Consider the following 22242-nt stretch of genomic DNA (forward strand, 5'->3'; position numbering starts at 1 on the left):
CTCCTTGGTGGGACGAAATGCACATTAAATGGCAGCTGCACTTCACGTAACGCTAGTGGCGACTTTGTCTTCACTTCTGTGGAAAGCCAGAAAAACGATGATTTTATAGCTGTTCTGTGTGGTGTGAAAGTTACCAAAGAACTGGGGCATGCATGTGTTTTGTAGGCCTACAAAAAGCCAGAGAAGACATTTAAGATATTGCATGGTTTAGAGTACGTGTGGATGTTGCGCAGAAGTCAAGAGTTACAAGGAGTTACAAGGATTAGGATGTCTCAAAGACTTGTTAGTCCATCTGAGGAGACATCGTGTGTGCTCACTTATCTTTAGGAGTAGGTTTTACTATTCATTCGCAGTCTCCTAAAAAAGTTCATGATAGCTTATCTACTGATGGAGAGAAATTTGAATGCTTTTGGAACAAAAGTAAAAGGACAGAGTGTTTGCGGCGATGGGAAGGACAGACTGATTGTTTTTAAGAAGCTGATAAGTGTAGAGCCAGGAAGGCGTGGTACTCATAGTATCAGAGAGAGTCTCTGATAACAAATGTAAGAGATAGTAACTGTAAGATTGATTGAGTGTGGCAAGAGAAAAAGTTGTAGAAGCGGTGTGAATGGGCCTGGCTTGGAACTTGAAGATAGTAGGAGTAACTTTTTCTTTTTTTTTCTCTTTGTATTAGGGTAAAAGTGATGGCTTAGGAGCCAGAATCCTACTCTCTATAAGCTTAGGTCAAGTTAGGCTATAGTGCTCTGAGCTAGGAGGGTTAGCTAAAAGGGTTAAGCCCCTGGTCAGGTTAGTAGTGCCTAGGCTATCACACTTGTTAGGTTAGGATGCATTCATGCCCAATATTTAGGTCTATGAGTCAAGACTGATGAGCCAGGGCCGAGTCTATCTTTTCCCATTTCCTACCTTGTGAATTATATACTTTCGTACACTTCCCGTTCATAAGGGTGTAATGGTACTTAGCATACACGAGAACAAGTATTTTCGGGCTGCTACATAGCAAGAGCCCGTGCCAGCATATGTCTGGCTTAATCTTATGCTGCTGAGAACATGTATTACAGGATTTTGTAAAAAATCCAAGTGAAGGACGAAGATTGATAAGGGAAGAATAATGTAACTATAGATGGAAAGGATTACAGGAAGTTTGCATGAAATACTAAGAAGATACTGCCATCATGCAAGGACCCAGTAAAATAGCTTTTCGATAGAAGAGATAGATAGAAAAAGTAGTGAGTATGTTTGGGTTCCTCGTTGGACGAGTGGGTTACATGCTCGCCTACTGATTCGGTAGTCCTGAGTTCGATTCCCCGCTCGCCTACCGAATCAGTACTCCCGAGTTCGATTCCCCTCTCGCCTACCGACTCAGTAGTCCCGAGTTCGATTCACCGCTCGCCTACCGACTCGGTAGTCCCGAGTTTGATTCCCCGCTCGCCTACCGACTCGGTAGTCCCGAGTTCGATTCCCCACTCTGCTAACGTGGAATCAGAGGAATTTGTTTCTGGTGTAATAGTATGCTTAATTTTTATTCGTGACCTGTAAAGTAAATTTCCTTCAATTACTTTCAATTTAATTTTTCTTATGGCACAAAAAAAAAGACTGGTTATTGTTTTTCTCGCTCCCACCAAAGGTTGTTATTATTCAAGTGGTACCTCGCCCACGAGAGTTTTTTTTTTTTTCTTTCCATGAATTTAATTTATTCGGCTGGATGCTCGTTTGGTGATTTGCGGGTCGTTGCCTCACTTCTGGTGGGGACCGTTGGCTGAGGATGAAGGAGAGTATGCATTCAGCTCCTTGTCTTGGAGGTTTCTGACCTAATTCCTGCAGGACGTTTTAAAATTTTGGAGATTCACTTGGGAGAATATACACTCTAGCTTGCTGTATTTGAGGACCCATTTCACCTGTATTACTGAGGTCGCTGTGGAAGCTGCAGCCTTGTTGTTTGAGAAACGTCTCCTGTACTCTGATCAGGCGCCCTTCCTGTGTGCTGTAGAGGGTACTATATCTACGTCTCTGCATCTCTGGACCTGCCTGCTGCCCTTGGGATAGCATCTTGTCTTGTCCCTTGTCCTGCTTTCGTCCTGAAACCTCTGGAGTCGTGAAAAGGCCTGAATCTGTTCAGAATGCTGGTAAGGATATACTGAATATATTCGTTATTGACGTTACTGACGCGGGTCAGTGTATCCTCCGGCTACAGACCCCCTTCCTGATTCCGGAGCAGTTGATTGACAGCCGTGTATGCATTGAGTAGTGGTGTTATCGACCATATAGTGCCTGCGTGTAACCACCTTTGATGTTAGATCAAGTGATCTGTGATGAGTTATTTGTAATTATGTATGTAAATATTTTTTAGTAATTGTATGATCTAGGATTAAGGTTCTTTCCCTCTTTCATTATCTCCTCCAAAAGAATATTTTCAGGGCTTTCTAGAAACAGGCTGTTTTACTTCCACCTCCTAATTGCTGTCTCTTGTTCTATCGTGTGAATGAGGATATTTTAAGCTAAAGTATTTTGTAAACCCTAATCAGTTTTTTTTGTGGGTTTAACTTAAGATTTATTTATAATAAATACTAAAGTTTTGATCGATATTTTCGTTATCCTCTTTGAATGTTATTGTTGTGTTTTTCACTGTTTGGAGATCTTGCCCCTTGGCCTTCGTTGCTAACCTTTGTGGCACTGATCGTTAAAAGAAGAGAACCTGTTCTTGCCACTTATAATAGTTTTAATTAGTTGTGAGTAATGTTCATAACACTGGTGATCAGAAATTCATTTTTTGATATGATGTGGTTCGGATTCCACAATAAGCTGTAGGTCCCGTTACTAGGTAACCAATTGGTAGGATCCTAGCCACGTAAAAATATCTGAGACTACTGTTATAAAGTATGATGAAATTATTGTATGCTGAATATTTGTACAATTATAAAAAAAGAGGTGTTTGAGTTAGTAAGTGCTTTATATAAAAAATGTAGAATATTGTTCCTTAACATAATATTGTTAATAAAAGAATGTATTGTGTATGTTAGTAATTTTAAATAAAAGATAGAAAAAAAATCCTTGAATCGTACTACAGTAGTGTGCATATTATGTACAAGGTGTCCATAAAGTCCCAGTACCATTTCAAGCAATAAATACTTGCAATGGTACTGGGACTTTATGGACACCCTGAATAATGTAAAGATGATAGTAAAGTCTTTACCTCTTATTGATTTCCGATGCTGTTATTGCAGTAGTAATTGCTTCGGTATCTCCATTCGTCCATTCTATAGACGCACTTGCAATATTTCCCTTGCAAAACCTCACGTCAGTTATTTGCTCTTTTCGACCTGACTAATTTTATTAAGCTACTTCTTTATGGTCATCTCCGTGTCAACTAATTTTACTTTACTATAGTAGATTCACATCAGCCGTGCATCTGATGTCTAGGCCAGTCCCTTATGACGCTCCTGATTGGCTGTTGATAAGCCAATCACAGGGCTGGAAACTCTCAGTCTCTCTCGAGAGTTCGCATAGGCAAGTTGCATGTTCCACCTCTCCTGAGGGAAAAGGCTTTCAAAAGTATCCCTCAGGAGAGGTGGAACATACATCCTGCTTATGTGAACTCTCGAGAGAGACTGAGAGTTTCCAGCCCTGTAATTGGCTTATCCACAGCCAATCCGGAGCGTCGTATGGGACGGGCCTAGACATCAGATGCACGGTTAATGTGACTTTACTATAGTATCTATTAAACGTTAGTATTCCATCTTCTTTTTTCTAACTCCTCTTTTTAATTATTCATTGATCTGTTAGACCAGGGACTCCCAACCTTTTCTTGGCCCCATCTAATCTCTTCTAAATTCACTATATGATTCTTATATTTACATGGAAGACGTCTTAGAGGCCTATTAACTTACTTGAAACATTGTCGAATTGCTAACACCCTCCCCCCCCTAACCCCGCCCTCCTTAGGAATCCAATCAGCCCCTGGCATGCTCCACGTTGGGAACCACTGTGTTTCAAGGAGTTACAAGGATTAGGATATCTCAAAGACTTGTTAGTCCGTCCGAGGAGACATCGTGTGCTCACTTATCTGTAGGAGCAGGTTTTACTATTCATTCACAGTGTCCTAATGATTTTTTCTAGCTTTCTTTTAAACTCTTCCACATTGTCGCTGTTTATTCCATGTGTCACACTTTTTGTATGTAATATGTAAAGAAGTTCCCATAATGGGATGTGTTGTATCTCTTCAGTTCTAGTTTCCATCCATTATTTAGAAACAATATACCTCTAAGTATACCTCTACAATATACTTTCTGGTCAGTGTAAATCTTATTTGATTTTAATTATTTGCCATATGCGTTCGTCCGAATCACTTGACTTGCATTTGTTCCCTTTCTGTATATACTAAGGCAGCTCTATTGCGCGTCTGCCGGTAGATGCAGTTTTTTTTTTTTTTTTGTTTTTTTTTTTTTTTTTTTTTTTTTTATGAGGTTTTTGTCTGATTCAACGATTAAAGCATAAAAATGACAGTGACTGATGTCTTGCTTTAACTTGTTTACTTTTAAGATCCGTCCATCATGGCCAAAATAAAATAATGTATATATAATATATATATTTAGATATATATATATATATAATAATAATATATATATAATATATATAAGTATATAAACATGCATACATACTCAGCAGCAAGTACTAAATCTGCCTACATAACATAAAAAGAGTGAATTCGCGCAGCCCAGACTTCGAACAAAGCACCAAAACAATTGCTGTATAAAAATTATAGATGAATGAATCGGAGTACTAGCCAATCCAGGCGCATCTATCGCTGTTCAGTCATCTATTATTCACGCGCGCCCGGCGCCACACGTCGTGAATTTCATTCACATTTCGATAGACGAATGGGGCGGTACCCCCTGACTCACTGCAGTTGAAATGGCACCGGATCAATACGCTAAATATCTGTGTCGCGGCTATTGATTTCTTACACATTTTAAGGAGAGAGAAGAGATGAGGAGGAGAGAGAGGGAGAGAGAGGAGTACCAGACGGAGCAGAGGGATGGGAGAGAGGAGAGAGAGAAGGAGAGAGAGAGAGAGCGAGAGAGAGAGAGGGGGGTTCTATCATAGAGAAAGCACAGTTGCAGGTTTTCCAAAAGTCCATCTCTAGAATATATCCAAACATATTTTGTCGTATTTGACCATATTACATTTTGTCTATGAATCAGTATAGCGAAAAATATAAAGAATGAAAAAATATCAAGAATAAAAAAAATGATTCATTCAGCGTACTATGATTTCGCAATGGTAAGAACATGTTCAACTTGCATACGTAGTTTGTCTTAACTGTTTACTGATGTGACTTGCCTAACCAATTGCCTTCAAGTTGGGCTAGACTTAACGACGGTTTCTTATGGAAACTGAGACGAAGTTTCGAACAGATTTATGAAATTAGACTTATTTTTTAAGCCTCGTATATCTATTCTCAAGCAAGACGAAAATTATATAGTTGAGAAAGAGAATGACCATGAGCGTCTGAAGCCAAATGTCATTTTTAATATTTTATTGATTTTTAACTGAATATTAACCATTGTAATTAGAAAAATGGTGGTGATACCTTAAACAGAGCTAAAAATGTTATGAATTTTGTATTTTTGTATGGCGCTTGCAGTGTTACAAATACATAATACATACATACACAAACATACATTGTATTGCTTTTGGAGGAAATATTATCTATCATGATTAGAAAAAAAAAGTTGTTGTTGATACCTTTATCAGTACTAAAAAAAGTTATGAATTTCATATGACACTTGCATTCTTGCAAATGCATAATACATACATACATACATACATACATACATACATACATACATACATACATACATACATACATACATACATACATTTTATTGCTTTTGGAGGAAATATTATCAATTATAATTAGAAAAATAGTTGTTGGTGATATCTTTATCAGTGTTAAAACTGTTATGAATTTCATATGACGCTTGCATTCTTGCAAATACATACATACATACATACATACATACATACATACATACATACATACATACATACATACAATTTATTGCTTTGGAGGAAATACTATCAATTGAAATTAGAAAAATAGTTGTAGGTGATATCTTTATCTGTGTTAAAACAACTGTGACTCTCATATGACGCCTGCATTCTTGCAAATACATACATACATACAAATACTGTAAAACTTCAATCATTTCGACAGTCGTGAAACCATTTCTGCTGTATACACGCAGTCTTTGAGCTACTTATAATGCAAAGCCTTTCTGAGAAAACTGCAGTGGTGACCATTGATTTTAAGCTTGGCGAATAATATGCCAGCGTACAATATGATCTTCGGTCTGGAAAGAGATTCTTTTTGCTGATATAAATTCAAGTTTTGCCAAATAATGGAGACTCTCTCGATGATGCTGATGTCAGCTTAAGTAGTTTGAATATTCTCCATTTCCATACAGTGGTTTATCTACTGACCCCGATCATGCCAGGGCTTGTTGAATGGCTTCTCACAATAAAGATAATCTATAATACCTTACGGAAAAAAGCTGACCACGTACAAGTTCAAAATAAACCTTCGTGTAATTTTTGTCATTTGAAATGACTATTTATGTACATTTCATACTGTTTGGGGAAAAAACGAGGTGTTTCAATCTTTTTCTATTTGGGGGTAGTAAAAGAAAAAAAAATGTTAACAAACAACCACGATTGAATTATTCGATGTCAAACACCTTTGTGAGCGGGTGAGATTCTCGTGAGGCACTCATCAAGCATAAATAATAAGAACTATGTTCATATAATTCTTCACTAGAGCCTCAACCTTGTCATGAATGTATAGCCAAATATGGACGACAGTAAACGCCTTGACATTGGACAAACGAAACCATCTTGCTTTCTATTCAAGAGCCTGAATGAAGCAAATTCAGACGGTTTTTTAAATGTCAGGCTGCTTTTTTTATATGTATATGGAGGTGGCTCCTGGTTGGGGTCGATATTTCAGTCATTAATATGTCACGAGGCCTCTACTAGTGCTTGTAAGTCACCACGCAGCTTCTCCAAAGGTTCATTCACAGAAATGCCTTCGAGTGAGTGAATCAATATCAGCGCTAACCTTTCCAAGACTCTCTCTCTCTCTCTCTCTCTCTCTCTCTCTCTCTCTCTCTCTCTCTCTCATTAACCAGCACTTCCACCACACACACAGAGTCACAGACACCTATTCATGCTTCAGTAATCTCCGAATCTCATAAAAGACTCCCTGAGATTCTTCAGTAGCGCATAAAATGAGCCGCCTGTGAGGACACCTACTTCTGATCGGTTAAGTTTCCTCATATTTTCCATCTTCGTCTCATAATATTTACTGAGGAACACCAAGTAACCTTGACTCCGAGAGACGACTGCCACAAGAACTAGCATGAGCAAAATGCAATACGTAAAGTACTATAAGTGCGAGCTCTTACTAATAGGCCTACAGCTGAAAGACAATAATTGCAATGCAAGTATCGAATCTAGAAAGATGTCATGAGATCTAGGACACAGATTAACAGGGACACACGACGTGAATTTGAGTAGCAGCTGCTAAGTAACCGTTACGCAAGATCGGTCTAGTTTTGCATCCTACGATAATGGAGGTGATCGTAAGAGCTTATTTTTATCTAGTACCAAAATTCTTCTTCATGGCAAATTGTAAACAATACTTAACATAGAGTTTTTACCACAGAATTCTTCGATGAAATGTTCTGTGTTAGGACTGGCCCATCTTGGAAGAGCATATAAAAAAATAATAATAATTATAATAGCATTCTAAAACCAATTGGCTAAGCCCATGTACTTATTGACTGTTGCAAGGACCAAGGACTATGGAAAAAAAATCTCGACACAAGGCTTTCCAAAAACTAAATTTCAAATCTCAAAACAACAACAGTATGGAGCCCACATAGCATCAGAATCAAATATCAAATGTATATTATAATGGGGCGATGTTTTCTAGCGACAACATTCTACGTGCAAAACTTGAAAACAGCCCCTCAGGAAGTATACTTATCTTACCTTATTCAATGACAGAATAAACAAAAATTACAGTAGCAGTTCAGGAGTATCTTACGACAGCAACCTAGCTTGAGTTAATAGTATAGGAACTTTTAAGTATACATTGCGATGGACTTTTTTCTCGTGCAGTTTGTCATAAATATTCGACAGCCTGAAATTACAAGCACTTTATCGAAGGGAAGTTGAAAGTTCATTCACTTCAAACAAAAATAGCTCGTTCGCGTCTCCTCGTATGATTAAATATGATAATAACAGTCACGCAACCCTGAGCTCACTCGTATACAACGACAAACAAATAAAACTCTAATGACTTTAGCTGGGCTTTACTCATGACTGCAAAAGACTCTCTTCCATTCATCAGCTGTTGGTACTAGGGAACAACACACACACCTATAATATATATATATATATATATATATATATATATATATATATATATATATATATATATATATATATATATATATATCATCATCATCATCCTCATCATCATGGCTATCACTCGATTAGGGGTATGAATGCTCTGGAAAGTTGTTACTGATGGGTTTTTATGCGTCTAATGAGACTAACTCTCGAGCCACATACTATGTCACAATTGGGGCATGTGTTGTTAGGTGGGAGTGGAGGTCTGTGGATGGACCTGACGAGCTTGTCTTGCAGCTCTACGACTCTCCAGGTGATGCTTTCTGTGCTCTTCATAATTTTTAATTCCATCTTTCTCTTCAGTGCGTCGGTCTCCCATGTTTAATAGTCAATGTCACAGTTTTAAGTCGTCTTTGAATCTTTTCCTTAGTTTGCCAACATTTCGAGTCCCGTCACTCAGCTTTCTTTTACAGTCTAGCTTACTGTACGACAGCTAACTCGTTTTGGACCACACGACTATATCATTAGAAAGTTCATTACACAGAGCATGTTTATTATTCATTTAGCCGAACTTAACTCGCCAGAAACAGGGTTTCCTTTCCAACTCAGTAGAAAACAATTATTGTCTCTTCCTCTCATTAAGTAACTGAGGGAAAGCCTTCGCTATACCTAAGTCCGCATGTTAAACTTTTGAAGAACTTAATACCATGTATATGCTAGGCTGCTAGAGAAAACGATTTAAATACAAAAATAAAAATTTTATATTATATATATAATATATATAATATATATAATAAAAGGTTAATTATATATATAAATAAATATAATATATGTATATATATATTATAATAATTATCATATATAATATATTATATATATATAATAACTACTATATAAATATGAACGTATATATAGTATATATAACTATATATATATATATAAGATATATATTATAATATATTATATATATATATCATATATATATTATATAAAGATAAAGGGCATTTATCTTTATTTATGGATTATCACGTTCCTAACTTTCGTGATTCTGTTATACATATATATATATATATATATATATATATATATATATATATATATATATATATATATATATATATATTATATATATATATATATATATATATATATATATATATATATATATATATAGTCGTTCAGTGGAGAAATTATATAAGAATCTTCAGAGGGTGTCCATGATACGATTTGTAAAAGGATCCACAAGACTTAGTTTTAAAAATTGTCAACCAAATACTTGCGAGGTTTTTTCAGCCCTTATCACCTAATTTTGATGTTCCAAAAAAGTTATTTTATGCTACAGTTCCTCATATTTATGATCTGTAATTCATATCCAATTTAAAACAAATCATTGAACAAGAAATTGCGTGTCTCAAGGTCAAATTAATATCAAACAATCCATGTACAATAGGTTCCTTTTTTAATTTCAAAGATCGCCTTCAGCCCTTCGTGAGATCCAACGTCATATACAAATTCACATGCCCTGGATGTCCAGGTTCTTACGTTGGTTCAACTGAAAGGTTGCTGAGGGTTCGATATTACAGTCATTTAGGTTTTAGTTTCCGAACAGGACAAAGAATAGAACAACCTGAATTTTCTAATATCAGGAACAATGCTTTTAATTGTAAAATTGAGCTCCAGAAAGAACATTTCACAATAATAGATCATGTCAAACATCCTGATCACTTAACTACCCTCGAGTCATTATACATTAAGATACTTGTTCCTTCGTTAAATGGTAATACTTCTTCAGCCACTCTATACCTGGCATAGTTAACATCGTCACCTGCATTTGGCGACAGGTCATTCCATCTTCTCTCCTCAGTGTTTTGAGTGTTCTCTCTCTTTTTACTGTTTTTACTTTGTACTTTTTTTTGGTTAATTTCAAGACTATTTTAATACATGTGAGTTCTGTTTATGTTTTATGGTTTTATATGTTATTTTATTGCTCTTTGCAGACTGATGATGTACAGATGTTTCATGTGCGAAACGTTTCGTTATAATAAACCTGATCCTTTTACAAATCGTATCATGGACACCCTCTGAAGATTCTTTATATATATATATATATATATATATATATATATATATATATATATATATATATGTGTGTGTGTGTGTGTGTGTGTGTGTGTGTGGTGTGTGTGTGTGTGTGTGTGAAGCATAGTGGTATTTTAAATACACTGTGCCTCAAAGTAAGCATTAATGTGGATTAATGTTCGCTAAGAAGAGTGTTGTCAAATATTATGAATAAGTTCTTATAAAAAGTTAGTGACTGTGAAAAACCCTGTAAATCCTCGCTTTTCGTTTCATTGCACAATTACTCCTCACAAGAAGTCAAAGCGTAAACGATCAATAAACCTTTTACAAACGAAATAAAGGAAATTAATGACCAACAATTTAGTTAAAATCCACAGGGCTTTTCCAGTAATATTTCTGACGTCTTTTGTTTACTTCTCTCACAGTAACACAGTTGCTTTTGAGTGTCTCAAGTGTTAGTTATTTCCGAAACCCGGAAGCGCGGTATAAGGTGTTATTTGTGTTTCGAGTGTCCGTAACATGCGTTTTTTTTATATATAAATTTGGGAAACCAACAAAGAAACGAGCTGTGGATCGAGGATATAGAAATACCTTTGATTTTAATGTGAGCTTCCGTTCATCAGAGCAGCCTGATTTATTTACAAGTTAATCACAAAAATTACCTTTATTTTTTATTGTAATTAATGCATACAACAGGCTATGTTAATCTTAACGTGCTTCAAGGACGCCGGATATTAACCTAAGCCTGTATTTTACGGAGTATTCGTTTGAGCACTTAGACTCGGGCTATAGCTATAGGCCTAGTTGTGATTCGTCGCCTCCTTATGTAGTATATTTAGTATATGTCTAATCATTATTTCGTGGGTGGTGATTCCATGAATGGTTTTTTGTTTTGTTTTTGTGCTGTACGTGCAAAAAAACCCATTCGGACAAATGGGAAGTGTACGAAAGCAGGTAGCTTTAAATTCACACGGTAGGGAACGGGAAAAGATAGACTAGTACCTAGGCCTAGGCTAATCAGTAATAGTGTTATAAAATAGGTACATGAATTGTAAAAATATTATGGCGTGTCCAAGCTAACCTTTTTGACTCGTAGGAGTTACCTAATACTACTACCTAACCTGACCAGGGGCTTCACCCTTTTGACCCTCGTAGCCCAGAGTGCTATAGTAGGTAAATCCTATTTTTTTTTTTTTTTTTTTTTTTTTTCAGCCTAACTTGACACAAGCTTATGAAAAGCAAGACTTTGGTTCCTAGGCCAGTAAGATGTGCAGAGGAGTAATGCACATTAGGCCTATTAGGGTAAAAAACTGCATGGTACAGGGGTGGACCATGTACGATCAATGTGTACAACCCCAAGAAAAGTACATTATAACGCGTCCTGACACCGGAGTAGAGGTCTTTAGCTCCGTTTCTCACCAACAAGAAGTCGCGTCTGATGCCCATCTCTGATGTCAGGACGCGTTATAATGTACTTTTTTGGGGGTTGTACACATTGATCGTACATGGTCCACCCCTGTACCATGCGGTTTTTTACCCTATATAGCCTAGGGGAAACAACTGAGTGGACTAGTTGATCCAGTCTTGCCCACTTGTTGATCCACCCTCTGAAAAAGTACTTTTGCTTACTTCGAAAGGAGAGTAGAGGTCTCGAGGTGTTGCTCCCACCACTGATGAATCATGACTGGTGCCCATCTCCGGTTTCAGGACGTGTTAAAGTACTTTTTCGGAAGGTGGATCAACAAGCGGGCAAGACTGGATCAGCTAGTCTACTCGGTTGTTTCCCCGGTAGTCTAAGCCAATTCAATAGAAATGTAACCTAGCCAGACTTTCCTTATATCTAATCTATCTTAGTTACTGTAACTTGACTTGACTGGGCCCTTGCCACCACTATACTGCCTCCCCCTCTTCTGGAACATCGTCCATAGCAAAGTGTGTGCACAAGTGTTCTGCAGTATTACCCCTAGGCCTAGACTACAGGGCTTTGGGTTTTTAATATATTACAAGTATTTTTTTCTTTTTTCTTAAATCTCCAATAATGGTTAATACGAAAATCGTAATAGAACCTATCACAAATTTACTGTTACCAAGGTAATTGCTGACACATGCTGTTATCCACGTTGACCTTTTCTAAGTTTTTTTTTTGTTTTGTTCCAACTTTCACACGAGTTCAGCTCCTGATCAGATTTTTTCCCTCAGTGCATTGTGGTTAGGATGGCTAGCATATTTGGAATGCCTTATTAATTTCGTCAGGAAATGTGGGTATGTGAACAATGCTGAGACCTGATTGGTTTTTTTGTTTTAAGTTTCACCGATTAGGTGGGATTTTGGAGTGCGGTCATTCCTTGGAAATACCAGCTTTAGTTCTTAGGCATGGGTTCTTTGGACCAGATGTGTAACTCTTGTTTCTTAGGTCATTTTGACAGATTTTAATTTCTGTTAGGTAGTGTAATGATATTTATGATGCTTATATCACTGATAATTTATAGTAGTGTAAAGATACATGAACCCCCTTGTATCCTATGATTATGGGTGACTGCAGTGAGAAACCAAAGATTTTAGATAGGGCAAAATGCAAAGAGCGATAGACGGTAATGTTTGTAAATTTTACAATAAGGCCCTCCACAATTTTAGTATATTAGGTGTTGTCCAATACCTCTAAAATTACTAATTTCCTATTGAAGTGTACATCAGATACATTCAGAGCACACATTAAAAAATGAATATATTTTTTTCAACTATGGACTGTGATTATGGTTTTAAGTAAAAATTTACCATGCCTTGATCCTACATGGCAATACAACCTTACCTAACCTTATTAACTGGCAAGCAGCACTCTGTCTGCCTCTTAGTGTTGCTAAGATACTATCCCTTAAGTGTGGGAACTAGTGCTAGGCATAGAAAATTGGTTTTAACATGCAAAGGAGGGTACCTATATGAGGCTTATGAAAGTCATGATATGTTGTCAATAACCTGTATTGTCTAGTTTTGTGGCTTTCAAAAGAAAATGCACCCATCTGTTCCTCGTGTGTCAATTCTGTGGATTATTTCATGGTTAAAAGCAATGAAAAATGACACATTATATTTAGGTTCATCATGGTATATTTCTGCATTTTGGTATTTTTGGGAGTATATCTACATTGTTACAGTAGCATGAAAATATGATTGGAAAGTAACTCATTATGAAGCTGATCGTTCAATATGATTTAAATTATTATACCACCAGGGTACTTCTTACACATTAGGCACTGAACTTCATCTTGAGATATTTTTTTATTGACTAAATTATATGATTACACTAAAGTTATCTGTTCTTATTCTTTGGTTACTCATATACAGTACCCATGGTATCTGATTTTATTGAAAATTTAGAGGCTGATTACAAATTATAATTATTGTATAGGAGTGCAAATCATTGCCTTTCGTGTAGGCTTAATCTTTACTGCAAGCTTGAATTGGTTGCTTAAACTTGGTATCGAGCTAGTTAACTGGTGGTAAGTGGGTGAGTTTGGGAACCCTCCCATTCACCTAAGGCCATTAAGCACTTTTTCTTTAGCTGAGGTAAACTTAACTGTCTTGGTGCACTCTGACTGACCCTGAAGTTGAAACTTAATTTTTTGGTTTCTGTATTCTGTTAAACGTGGATTTGTATTTCTGTGGTATTAATGAAACCAGTTCTGTCATTCTGCATTGGTGCTACGAGTCTGATGGCTGATCTTCTTTACTGTGGAGAGGTTTGGCAACGGTGGAAGAATACCAGAAGATGCTTGCCAGTTTCCATGAAAGGTACCACTCCGCCTCCAATGCCACTGAAATTTTTTGGCTCCTTCCTACACTGCCCTCTCTCTATACCTTCTACTCATTCTTCTCTGCCTCATGAGGGCAAGCAACCAGCCATGTGTACATGCTGAGCTATCTGCAGGTGAGACAGCACAGCATGTTTACTCACTCCATTTCTTACTAAGAACTCAACAGTGTTGAGCCTCTTGTACTGATTGTTCTGCCTGTGGGAATACCTTTAAGGTATTGAGCTGCTTTCCACCTTGACATCTATTATAGTCAAGTAGAGTACCATTCATAGATTGAGTAAGGTGAAGAAATTCAAGCATGAATCTTCTTCCACCTCCTCATTGAGCTCTTCCTCATCATCTTCCTTTTCTTCCTTCTGTGGGAAGAAAAGGAGGAGGTTTTGGAGGCCCTTCCACAAGAAACTCTGTCAGATTTTAAGTGAGTACCTCCCTTCTTTGGAAGTTGGTGATGGCATTCACTCACCTGCTGGTGGGATTTATGCAGGATATCAAAACAGCCCAGACCCACACTGACACCAAATTTGGCCCCTGTATGATGTAGAGCAATAGTCAAGGTTAGTTTATGGGTTATTAGGTTAGGGTGTATTCTTGTAATTACAACTCATATCTTTAGAGGTTAGTCATCACCTCCCACTGTCAGAAAGGACATGGTGCCATACGTTAGGTTAGGCAAGGGTGTGTCCCAGTAATTACAGTACTTTCCTGATTATTTTTTTTTACATTTTTCTTTCTCATTTTTATACGCATTGTACATATGAACCATAATTATAAACAGACATAGTCATTTCTTCCCATATATGTGTACTCATGAGCAGGTACAGTTATTCATAAAAAGCTTAGAGATGAACGAAGTGGTTTTAGATTAGGCGGGAATTGTAGGGACCAAATGTTTGTGTTAAGATAGCTATGTGAAAAGATAATGGAAATTTACCAAGAATGAAGTGGGTGCAACGTTGAAGATTTTTCTGATGAATTTGCAGTAAATATTAAAGTATTAGATGAGATAAACGATGCAAGGGAGATGAGATGGCATGGGAGATGTCCTTTGCACAGCCCCTGGGAGAGTAGGAGGTTGCTAGAGTCGTTGCGTCCCCTGGTCACATAGTATAATAGCTCTAAAACCAACTTTATAAGTTTGTTACTTTAATGGCCCCAGTTTACCATCCAAGACCATCAAGTAGTTGACCTGTCTCTTTGTCTATCTTGTCTGTAATGCCTTTTATGATTTTTCCATCTTAGGTTAAATTGTGTAAGCTCTGTAATTTTAATTTTTTTTCAGATAAAGACCTTAATATTCTCAAAATTGTCTTTGGTAGATCCTGGGGCCAGGTCAGGTAATTTTTCGAGGTCAGGAAATAAATATAAATTAAATTAGTCAGTCTTCCCATTTGATGTGCATGCTCCAGTAATGAAGCTAATGTGCAAAATTAGTCCAAGATCCTACTTAGGGGTTAAAGATTAAATTTGAATCTGCCACTGAATGTTAAATTGATTTTTGCATGTAACATCTAGCTTACATATTCTTTTGAAAGGTTCCACTTCTTTGAGGTGTTTGGAAATGTTGCAGATTGCCAGAACTTACAGCAATTTCTCACTTAGTAGTTTTTTTTATTATATTTCAATTTTTATTCTACACTACATGATTTCTTATTGATTTCTAGAAGTTTTGATAAATTAGGTAAATCAATTTCCTCCATTTTTTTTTTTCATGACAACCCATTCTCATTTCTTCATACTGCTGTCAAAAGCATTGGATGGTGTCTGACCTTTGACCTGACCTTTGACCTCTGTAAATGTGGTGGGAGATGGCTGTGCTGGTGCTACTCTGCCACACGAGAGGCAAAAAATAACTAACTTGAATGTCAACAAATACTATGATGGAAATTTTGACGGTTTTGGTCATGACGATATTTAGGATTTTTCTTTAAACAGGTACAGTACTATAGTCGAAAGACATGCCAGAAGCAGGCTTTCATAGGACATTTGGTAGTATAGTTCTTTGTAGCATCTGGGAGATTTTGACGAAGTACTTTAACAGAAATCGTTTGGGCTGAAGATGGGGCGTTCCTGCTATCTAGTTTGTTAAGGTGTTTGAGGTTTGTTAGTAATGCTTGTGTGTAAGGAGCTGTTTTCCCTAGCCAGTTGTTTAGTGAACCACATGTGATTCAGCTATAAAAACGGAAATTTTGCTATCTGGAGGCATACACCATTCTTGTTGTTTTTGGCTCGAAATCCGAATATGTTAAGCCCTAAATGCTCTCTGATATTGAATTCACTTTGCCTTGGGAATAACTTAAAACCAAAGGAACAAACAAGCAACAGAATCAGAACAAAGTACATGAGCCAGAAAAAGCTACACAAGTTTCCGAATGGTTAACAAAGGAACAAGAAAACAAGGTTATTACCTTTATTAGTGTGTGCCACGAATCTTTAAAGAGACCGCCATAGTTTTTTGGCTTCCTTATATGAGATTGACCTAGCGTGGTAGCTTGGTTTTATGTTTTTTGTCGGCATTTTTATGGGACAAAAGACTCCCCAGTATAGTTACCAGAGGTTTGGCAGGACATTCTATATATAACGATACCTATATATTTTGTTGGTTAAGCACCAAAATGGCTTTTATGGACATCTAGACTCAAATTCATTAATCACTTGTTTTCCATATGATAATCACAGCTCTCTCTCTCTCTCTCTCTCTCTCTCTCTCTCTCTCTCTCTCTCTCTCTCTCTCTCTCTCTCTCTTGTCTTGTTTTTGTAAAAGTAGGAGAAGTCCAGATTTGAAATTTGCAAGCAAACAGAATGATCAGTAACCTTTAGGACACTTGTCTTATGATATATATATATATATATATATATATATATATATATATATATATATATATATATATATATATATTTACATATATACACACATACATACATACATAAATACACGTATGTATATATTTATACATACGTACATATATATATATATATATATATATATATATATATATATATATATATATATATATATATATATATATATATAGTGTGTACTGATTGCGTATGTATTACGTGCAGCTGCGAGGTTTTCCCGCTGCTGGACCTTTTTAACCTTCTTACTCTCAACCTTTCAGCGCTGAATGACCTCATAGGTCCTAGTGCTTGGCCTATGGCCCAAATTTTGTATTCCTGTTATATCAGAGAGTGAGAGGGCGCGCACTGATTAGTAGGTAAAGCTGGGATACTTGCTGGTACTGTAGGAATCTGTCAAAACCTGCTTTTCTAAAGGAGGAGGAGATGCGGATAAAAAGATCAAGATCAAATCTCCCAAAACTATAACGAAGGATATAAATTGGGAGATATAATGGACGGACGTTGGCGTTCCAACGAGATGCCGTCTGAAGGGCGTTATTTTTAGCCCTGGAACGTTACCTTGTACGGTGGGCTGGAATTTTTTTTTTTCTAGTAGAAATAGATGGGCAATAGAATTCTTTTAAGGTCCCGGATATAATTTTTTTTTTTTTTGTCATTTGCTCTTTCGCATGTGGATATTTATATATATCTATATATATTTATATATACCTATATATTATATTATCTACTATATATATTATATCTATGAAGTACATACATATATATGTATATATACCTATATATTGTATATATATACATATATATAGATTATATATATATATATATATATATATATATATATATATATATATATATTACGTGAATAAAGTATTTAAGCTTAACGAGAAGGTCAGCATATCTAGTATAGTTATTAGGGAAAAGGGGGAAGCGAATGTGTTTTGAATGTATGTATACATCTCAAGGAGGAGGATGGGCTAGGCTGTATTTATAGGAGCACCGACAAGCTCCTATAAACGCCCAGTTTTTTGCCCGAGGTCTTCCTCCATAAATCGTTTGATAAAGGGTACATGATGAAGCGATCTCTCTCTCTCTCTCATCTCTCTCTCTCTCTCTCTCTCTCTCTCTCTCTCTCTGTTGATTGAAGATAGGGTCTGTAGGGTCCCTCCAGTCTATAGCTTGTATGTACGGTATAATGGCAGTTATCAAAGGAACTTTTGACTGATGATACTCGAGTTAATAATATAGGTTGAATTTTGTTGCAGAGAAGCAGCATATAGTTATGAAGTATATTAATTTTATCGTTACATATATGCATTACTGCTACCGTTTCTTTATATATAGTATATATATATATATATTCTATATATATATATATATATATATATATATATATATATATATATACATACATACATTATGCGTGTTTGTGCTTGCGAAATAGCTGCATAAATGCTTGAGCCATGTATATTATATATATATATATATATATATATATATATATATAGATATATATATATATATATATATATATATATATATATATATATATATATATATATACATACACATGAAGAAGCCAGGTACTATGTCGTACCTCTAAGTAAATGGGGATACAATCCACAATGAAGTAAACTACAAGAGGATTTTACTTCATTGTGGATTGTATCCCCATATAAATTATGCATGCGTATGATTACGAAACTAGCAGCAGCAGCAAGGCATGAACCTAAGATGGAATGAATATGTTACAACGCAGCTCAGTAAACAATTATGTAATTTTATGTATCGGGCAGTTAGTCGCTGTGATGGGCGCCACTCATCTCAGCCTTAAAGTGTCTAGCAGAAAACCTGAACGGGAGGACTTTTCTGTGCCACAGTCCTCATGTGGGCGCGGGTTGGGGGGGTGGGGGGTGGGGGCGGGGGGCTCTGAAAGGCTATTGCAGAAGGCTATTGCAAAAGGGGAGAAAACGTAATTCGTAGTACAGAGCCAAAGTCAGGAACACAAATGTTTACGCCAATTTGATGTTTTTATGGTAAACTAAATATCAGGGCAATAAATAAATGACTAGAAACAACAAACTTCTTACTTCTAACCCAAATGGCATTTGTGTGTGTGTATGTATGTGTGTGTGTGTGTGTGCAATTAGTTTCATGTGAATTCGGAAGACAGACCGGATTTTGGCGTATGAGAGAGAGAGAGAGAGAGAGAGAGAGAGAGAGAGAGAGAGAGAGATAACTGGGTTTACTGTGTACTGAGTTATACGATCGATGGAATATCTTTGCCTTCACACCCCTACCCGTCCCGGATGTTTTTGTCTATTATTTTTTTTTATCAGCTTGTGGCGGCATCCTTTGCATGTGAATACACTTCCTTGGCATCTTTTTAGCAATGTCTTCGTTAAAAAAAAATTGAAATATGATGTGACGAGCAGTGGCAATGTGGTATATTGATAACTGTACAGTAATCGTGTACAGACATACAAATTTACGTATGAGTCTGTAATCTTTTAAGGACGAATATCTATTTCCCGTGCAGCTGTAGTCTTGCAAGGAGGAATGTCTATTTCCCGTGCAGCTGTAATATTGCAAGGAGGAATGTCTATTTCCCGTGCAGCTGTAATATTGCAAGGAGGAATGTCTATTTCCCGTGCAGCTGTAATATTGCAAGGAGGAATGTCTATTTCCCCTTGCAGAGCTGTACGTCTTGCAAGGAGGAATGTCTATTTCCCGTGCAGCTGTAGTCTTGCAAGGAGGAATATCTATCTACCGTGCAGCTGTAATCTTGCAAGGGCGAATATATATTTCCCGTGCAGCTGTAATCTTGCAACGACGAATACACAACACACACACACACACCACACACACATATATATATATATATATATATATATATATATATATATATATATATATATATATATATATATATATATATAGTAGAGGCTAATCCGTCATTAAGGATATAACCATGTCCTCCCCCGAGGAGTTCACAACCTCCTTCTAACTTGAGAAACCGCATGGAATGATTCTTTTACCTGTCAACCATAGGGATTTTAGTTTAGGAGAATTGTTTGCCAAATTAAGTATTGCCATCAGTGCACCTCACGGAGTGCACTTTAGGCATTATTATTTAAAGATCTTTTATTAAAATTAGGTTTCCTCGTATATATAGCAAGACCAAAGGGTTTTATATATATATATATATATTATATATATATATATATATATATATATCCAGAAACGTAAAAAATGTCGTGCTTTGCAAGAGGAATATTAAAATTGCAAGAGCATATAGCGAAATGCTATTATCTATTATTCATTTGGAAAGTGTGTACCTACGCACACTCTCACACTTACATAACAGCTTAGTAGATAATAAGTAAACAGATTTTACGGTATAGGAACACTTGAAGGCAAACGGATAAGCAGCGGTTTAGCATCACAGAGGGAAATTTAATAACTATTCTGAGTTGTTATTAAACTACATAATAATAAGTCGTCATCCGATCAATGTGCAACTTGAATCAGTGTATAGTATCGATATATATCTAAAAACAAGCGATATTCAAATGTATTACTTATGGGGGATTAATCAGTGGATTAATCAGTGTACTACGTAAGTGTTTTTATCATAACTCGAGCAGGAGAGAGAGAGAGAGAGAGCTAGCTAGCTGAGTTGCGTAGAAGCTAAGCGTCGGTCGGGGGGTGGTGGGGAGTGTGTACCCACACCCATAGAGCAAGGTCGTTGGCTTGTCCACTACGACCTTGCCACCGACATCTCTCTCTCTCTCTCTCCTCTCTCTCTCTCTCTCTCTCTCTCTCTCTCTTTCTCCACCACCAACTACGCCTTTTCCAGGAGTCTTCTCGAACACCCTAGAGGGCGCATCAGGATTCGTCTGAACTACTCAGCATAGTGATGGTGGGGCGAGGAATGTGTTTTTGTTTCTCCAGATTTTGTTTGTACGGATATATGTAGTAGTCTGATTATTATTATTATATTTTATATTAGAATGCTAGTTTTAACTTTGAGAGTTTTGCTTTCAGAGTTAAAATTTGTTGGTATTCTTGTGGTCAAAATTGGTACATGTATAAATTTCTGATGGATGATGATGGTGATGATGATAATGATGATGATGATGATGATTATTATTATTAGAATGCTAGTTTTACCTCTGAGAATTTGCTTCCAGATCTAACATTTGTCGTTATTCTTGTGGGCAGAATTGTTAAATGTATAATTTTCGACATATGACACTGTTCTGTTATTATTATTATTATTATTATTATTATTATTATTATTATTATTATTATTATTGTGGTAGTTGTAACTTTGAATGTACAATGATAGTTTTGCTTTCGACATATGTGAATTCAGAAGATAATTGATTAAATTAATAGATAATCGTAAAATATAAATTCAGAATGTAATTGATTAAACTAATAGTTAATTGTAAAATATATTTTCAGAAGGCAATTGATTAAACTAATAGTTAATCGTCAAATCTAAATTCAGAAGGTAACTGATTAAACTAATAGGTAATCGTAAAATATAAATTCAGAAGGTAATTGATTAAGCTAATAGTTAATCGTAAAATATAAATTCAGAAGGTAATTGATTAAACTAATAGTTTATCGTAAAATATAAATTCAGAAGGTAATTGATTAAGCTAATAGTTAATCGTAAAATATAAATTCAGAAGGTAATTGATTAAACTAATAGATAATCGTAAAATCGCTTAAGATCATCGCTGTATTTGATGTCGAGGAGTTTGTGTTCAGCATCATTGTCATTTTTATCGTTTCTGTCAGGCTGTTCTTGGGTATATTTTCATTTAATAAAGAACGTAACGAGTACTAGCGATTCTAACTCACTTCTCAAATTAGCAAAACGATTCTTGTAAAATGAAAAGAGCCAAACTTTACAAGCTAAGCGGCAACTGCCAACACATACAGCAGTTATGGGAAATTCCCTCTAAATTTATCCTTGGAAGAAAGAATAAAAAACTAGCTCGGAAATCATTGCTAATGTTAAGCTTTTTTTATTTTCACTCTCAAAAAGTCAGAGTAAAAAATCTTTGAATTA

This window comes from Macrobrachium nipponense, chromosome 39 (genome assembly GCF_015104395.2).
Source record: "Macrobrachium nipponense isolate FS-2020 chromosome 39, ASM1510439v2, whole genome shotgun sequence".
Classification (NCBI taxonomy): domain Eukaryota; kingdom Metazoa; phylum Arthropoda; class Malacostraca; order Decapoda; family Palaemonidae; genus Macrobrachium; species Macrobrachium nipponense.